Genomic DNA, 6,977 nt, shown 5'->3' on the forward strand with positions numbered 1-6,977 from the left:
AGGAGAAATGAGGTCAAGTGATATTTTATTATTCTAGAACATGATAGAACTATTTATTACAGTTATTTCTTTGATATCATGATGCAAATACTACAACCCACTGTTGCCATGAGGAGCAGAGGAGGTGACCCAAGGTCAATAATGCCATCTATAATAAACTGTGGCAAAAAGTAGAGAGTATTCAAAAGTGGAATATAGAAGAGAGAAATGAAGGGTTTATTTTAAATGAATTATATTTTTCAAGTTCTTCATCTCAGAAGACTCTGACATGGCCCAAATCTCTGCTGCTCTATACCAGTACACATTAACTGTGTTTTTGTTCAATAAGGCACTGCCCATATTAACTGAATATTATTGATATAATGCAGATTCATTAGATATTCATTTCTGAACATTATAATAGTGACTAGATGGAGAAACAATTGTGAATTAGATTTAAAAGCATAAGCTCAACTGTAGTGTACTTCATGATTTATAAAAGATCATCACTGTTATTTGCTAAGCAGCCAGAGTAATGTTTGTGTGACTATATTTCATAAATCATCTTCTCTAGTACCATGAATAGAAATTTTTACCTTGTTCCCCCCACAAAGGATTTGATTTATTTGCAAAAAGATAAAGTTAATAAAATAGAAAATCACAGCAAAGGGAGAAAAGAAAACAAAAAATGTTCTAACTATGACAATCATTGTGGTTGAACTTGACATTTGCCTAGCATATAAAGGAAAAAAAGAGGAAAATATGGTTAGTTACAACAGGGCTTCTTACTTTTTATTATATCGTAGCATGAACAGAATGATGCAATTATTTTAAGGGACATGGTTGAAAGCAGAGGATCTCCAAATTACCTGAAGGCTGAAAGGGTGAATATTTTCACATGTCTGTATATATTTTGGGATACATAATTTTCTACCATGATTGGAAAAATGGATCATGTGGCACAGTGGCACATGCCTATAATCCCAGCAACTTGAAGCCTGAGGCAGTAGGATCGCAACTTCAAAGCCAGTCTCAGCAACACATTGAGGCCCCAAGCAACTTAGTGAGACCCAGTCTCAAATTAAAATATAAAAAAGGCTGGGGATGTGGCTCAGTGGTTAAGTCCCTGGGTTCAATCCCTGATACAAAAAAAAAAAAAAAAAAAAGTGTTATATCGTTTATAGTATCAGAACAAAAGTGTCTCTCTCCTATCTTCTCTTTGGGAAAAATGAATTTTCTAGGTCCGAATTCCAAAATACAATATATATATTATTGATTAGAAATCAGGGGAGATGTTTGATTTGGAGTTAATATTCGCATATTCATTCACTTTTGATGATCATTAGTGTAATGATTTTGCATTAATAAAGAGGATTTTTGTTTGCATGGTTGTTTGGCTTTCCCTGTTTCTAGGCAGAGTCTCGTCCTACGTGGCAGGTTATGGCATCACCCAGCTCTCCAGAGGAATTCTTGGAGTAATCTAGCTAGGGTTTCCCTCCCCACCTCCTAATAGAAGATTCCCTTGGGGAGCTTGAAGATCAGCCAGTTCTTCAGGGATGGCAATGGTGTGTGTATACTCTGCTATTGCATGCCCTCCCAAACCCTATGAATGGTTCAGAAGGGCAGGGCATTGCAACTGGATGCCTGCAGGAAAGGGTGACAAATTTTCATGTGAATGCAGACTTTCGCATAATGAGCCCGTGTATCTACTTCCAAGTTATGCAAGTTGTAACGGGCAATATTTTGGAAACAAACATGGGTATAATCAGCTACTAAGATACATAAGCAGGATATGTGGAAAATGTCCTTCTCTTAGAAAGCCATATGCAGGGTGTGGAAAGGTGTTCCTAAAGTGAGGGAGACACCAAATCCTGTTGCCATGCAGTGCTGTAAAAAGCAAACAGTATGCACACCTCCAAGGGCTTTTGTTTGAGGAATCCTGACTGGGATGAGCCCAGCAGATACCACAACTCCCTGTTGCCATGAGGAGCAGAGGAGCTGACCCAAGGCCAGAAAACTCATGTCAGCAGATAAGTTGGCTGAAAGTTAAGGCAACCTAATTGTAAGTGTTACTGTTTATTAGGTAGGTGGTATTTCCTCCTGGGCAAGTTTTTAAACTTGAGATAGTGTACCGTTTTTCTAATTTCTTTAAAATATATTGTTTGGTGAATTATATAACTATATTCATTCCTGTGAAATATCTACTACTTTCATGAATCATCCTAATTTGACTGTATAAATCACTCTACCGTATGGAATTGATTTTCAGGGTATGTGAGGCTGAATTTATTGCTCTGAAGTCCCTATATGGAAGTCCTACTCCCAGTATTTCAGAATATGATGATTGATATTATTTACTTCTTTTAAAGCCCTACCCTTTAAAGCCCTACCCTTTAAGGTAGGGCTTTAAAAGGAGTAAATAATATCAAATGAGTTTGTTAGGTCCTAGCCAATATGACTAGTGTCTTTATGAGATGGTGCGGTTGGGACACAGACATTTTGTGAGCACAGAGGAAAGACCATGGTGAGAAGGAAGGACCATCCATCAGACAAAGAATGAGGCTGCAGAAGAAACCAAACCTGACAACAAACACCTTAATCTTGGAATTCTAGTTTCTGGGGCTTAAAAAAAAAAAAATTCTGTTAGTGGTATTTTATTACGACAACCTAGCAAGCTAATAAAACCAGCGTGTGAAATAAAAAATGACCTAGGTAGTATTTTTTAAAAGAATAATTTCTGCTTTGGAGAATAACATCATGACTTTCTCCTAAGTTGTCTGAAGATCCAAAGCGTCTCCATTGACCTATGAAGGCTCTTTCCTTCTCGGTTGTAGTTTTCATCAGAAAAGGAGCTGAGCCATGCTCTTGTTTTCTGGAATTTTCTGAGCAATAGCATGGGGCCATACTCTGTTGGTGCCTCAGTCTTCACCTTAATTAATGATTTTCCATAAAGGAGAAGAAAGCAAATTCTGCAAACTATGAAACCAGGAATCTTTCTCTCAATTTGGATCAGGAACCTAGAAAAAAAACATTATTGAAAAGAATATTGGGTGTAGGGGTATTTAAAAAATGGATCATTGATTACAGAAGTTTAGCATGAAACAAGGAAAAGTCATTATCCTTGTCATTCACTCTGGGAAATTCATTTGATGATGTTGAAACCTGCTCTGCCTTTGACTCTTCATTCTTTTCTTGCTCCTCTGACAGGAGCCTGTGTGCCTGTCTCCTTGGTGTCCCTTCTCCAATCTTCAAAGATGTTGAATAACTGTTACTTTGAAAAAATGCACTTATTAACACAATCAAAACATAATTTTATTATTGAAAGAGACTCTAAAATTCACTTTTCGGACAATCTTCCTCTACCCCTGTGTGGATGTTGTTGGCGATCCCATTCCTTTTCTTCTTAGAGCATCAGGGACTCGTAAACTGGGCAATGATAGTGTGAGGAATCTCCTATTCTGTTTGATTCCTTTTGTTGTTGTTTCTTTCTTTCTTTCTTTCTTCTTTTTTTTTTTTTTTTTAGGCTTTAGGGAGAAGCTTTGTACTGAGATGAACATGCACACCTAAGTGCTGGTGGGAAGAACTGGTTAGAAGGGAAGTGGTAGGGACCAGAGAGAGAAGGTGCAATGGAGGGTGCTGGGTTTGGAAAAGTGTGGGAATCCAGGTTGAAACTAGATTAAAGTGGGGGTGAGTGCTGATATTTGAGGAAACAGGAACAAAGGAGGCTAGAGTGGGTGCAGGAACAGGGACATATTCTATGTGATAGGAAGAATGTGTAGGAATTGATCTTTGCTGGCCTCTATTTTCTCTATTAAGTTGGAAGTAGGTCATCCTCAGGGAACAAAGGGCAGCATGGGGATAGGGCAGAACCTTAAGGAGAGAAAAATGTGCAAAAGTCCTCTTGGAAAGCAGACAGTGAGTTGCTAGGTCAAATGATGAAGCACTGTGGGAGTACCAGGAACTCTACACTCTCTGCTTCATTTGAATCTGGTGATCATGAATTTGCAAAGGTACCAGCTCTCTCTCTTGTGGGGGCTTTTTCATTTAAATTTTAAGTTCTGCTGCATGAGTATGAAGGAAGTACAGAGAATTGGTGGAGCCATGTGGAGAAAGTTTTGAGTAAGTTGATAGTTTCTTCTAGAGATTTTTCAATAAAAATGGAATGAAAAGGAGGATAGAGGAGTTTAAGATTTTGGAAAAAGAATGGAGGTAATGGATTTTAAATTTATTCTGAAAAGAGAGAATACAAGATGGAAGGAAACTAAGGAAAGGAGAGAGTAGAAGTGTTAAAGGATTGGAAAGCCCAGGCAGATTCAGGAATGATTCCATGTGGGCATTGAACAGACTGGGAAGATAGGAAGATAAGGTCACAGAGCATGGTGTTTGGTTTAATAGTTTGATGACTCTATGTGGGTGATCATCATGGGAGTAGGAACTGAGGTAGAGTGAATGAATGCTATACTTCCGGTGAGGTTTGTCCCCACCAAAACTCATGTTGAAACTTGATTGCCAATGTAAAAGTGTTGGGAGATGAGGCCTTTACTCTCATGAATGCATTAATGTCTTTCTCTTGAGACTAGGTTACTTTTCTTAAACCAGATTAGTTTGAAGAATGAGTTATTTCTTACAGGAATGGATTGTGAGCCTGGCAGCTCTCCTCATTCACACATGATCTCTCTTTAACAAGCATCATTTGACCTTCTGTTTTCCTAGCATGAGGTGAAGCAATAAGTGGTCCTCACCCATTATGGCCACCAGAGCTTGAACTTTCTGGTCTTCAAAGTCATGAGCCCAAATAAGCCTCTTTATTAATTACCCAGTTTTAGGTATTCTCTTATAGCAACATAAAATGTATATGATCAGCACGGAAAATTTTTCTGAGGAAGAGAATCAATAGGTATTTATTTTTAATTGCTTGCATAATATCATTGGCATATGCTTTATGTTGTATACATTCAGGAAGGTTTTTTTTCCTCTCCAGAAAATCGTGAACTAAGGGAGACAAAGGACTGTGTTTAGAATGTATTTATTTATCTATAGATATAGAAAATCTGTTTCCCAAAGAATATTTTGACAGAACACTCCTTTAATGAAATAAGGAAAAGAGCAATTCAAGGATTTTTTAAATCCATTTCATTGTCTTTAGGAAAATAAGTTGCTGATTCTCCTTTGTCAGCTGAAGGTGAAGGTAGGGCAGGGCAAATTATTTACCCAAGGTGGGCTAAAGCTACCTACAAATGTACAGAAATTAGTTAATTCTTTTTAAGAAGGCACAGTATTCTGAACTTATTCCGACATAGAACTTCACTATTTTTTTTTTCTTTTCATAGAGAACTTTGTGAAATAGGTAATGAAATGATCCAGGCACAAGATGATAGTGACAGAGAAGCCACCAGTGACTTGAGGGAAAAGGGAAGTGTAGGTGCTGCCTGTGAGGTCACCTTTCCTGTTTCAGAACCTCGGGGAAGGTGAGGTTCTGCTTTCCTGCATACCGTTTCCCCCATCACTTCTCCTCTTTACTCTTATGTAACAACTGGACCAACCCGGCCTGCCTCAGGCCCACATTTCTGGTTCGCTCCTCTCACAGCCTCCCGAGTCTGGACAGAATTTAGAATTAAGGTATTGGAGTGCAGCTTGGAATGACTCGAGCAATCTTGGTTATAACCACCATTTTGCCCCCCAGGTGGCCCTGGCATCCATCCCAAGCCCTATAGGACAAAGTCATTAGTCAACTGAGGAGTGAGGGTGTAGCTTCTGGTAGACTGTGTGCCTAACATGTACCTGGGTTCAATCCCTAGTAATCCTCCATCAAAGAAAAGTGAGGCAGCAAAGCACATTGTGTCAGATACTGATGTCTGGATGCTTTCTTCACTGACATTGAACAAGTTAGTGCCTTTTGAGAAGTGCCAGGCCTTTGTCTAATTAGCATTTAAGACCCTTCCTTCTGTCTTGAGGATCAGATAACCTTCTATCTTGCTGCTGCTCATGGCACACTTGTGTTCATAAACCACTAATAAATTGTACTTTATGCAATCTTTGATCTGTTTCTATCTTTGGCAGGAGTTTTTTGTTTGTTTGTTTGTTTTGTATACAGGGGCTGGGTGTTTCTGAAGCATAAGTTCTCAACTAATTAGTGTTTAGGAAATTTTAAAAGTCATCCTTGCAAAGTCATATTTATTCAGAGTGACACATGGTAGCAGCTTTCATGAATCACCTGTTTCTACTTGCAACTGCATTCATCTTGTTCAGCAACTCCCAGTGATCCAATCATTGCTGAGATGTACTGGAAGTTATAAAAATGCTTTCATTTGATCTGAGGGTTGCTAATTTTAAAAATAAATTTGAGAGGAATCAACTAAAATGTCTTTCAATGGATCAGTGGTTAAACAAACTCCGGTATGTCCATGTAATAGAGTACTACTTAGCAATAAAAAAGAATGAGATTTTGTTATCTGCAGCAACGAGGATGGACCTCAGAGTTATCATACTTAGTGAAAAAAGCCAATCTCCAAAGGTCACATACTGTATAATTCCATTTACATAACATGATTGAAATTGCAAAACTCTAAATGTGGCAAATAGATCAGAGGCTTTCAGGGATAGAGGCAGGACTACAAAGGTGTGACTATGAAAGAGAAGTTTATGGTATTCCTTTATGCTCATAGAACAGTTTGATGGTGACCATATAAACCTGTACATGGTATCAAATTGCAAAGCAGTACACACATACACACATAAGTAAAAGCTGGTGAAAACTGAAAAGGTCTTTAGCTTAATTAACAATGTGAACTGGGTGTGGTGGTGCACGCCTGTAATCCCAGTGGCTCGGGAGGCTGAGGCAGGAGGATTGCGAGTTCAAAGCCAGCCTCAGCAATGGCAAGGAGCTAAGCAACCTCAGTGAGACCCTGACTCTAAATAAATACAAAGTAGGGCTGAGGATGTGGCTCAGTGGTCGAGTGCCCCTGAGTTTAATCTCTGGTACACAACCCTCCACCCCC

This window comes from Marmota flaviventris, chromosome 14, assembly GCF_047511675.1.
Source record: "Marmota flaviventris isolate mMarFla1 chromosome 14, mMarFla1.hap1, whole genome shotgun sequence".
Classification (NCBI taxonomy): Eukaryota; Metazoa; Chordata; class Mammalia; order Rodentia; family Sciuridae; genus Marmota; species Marmota flaviventris.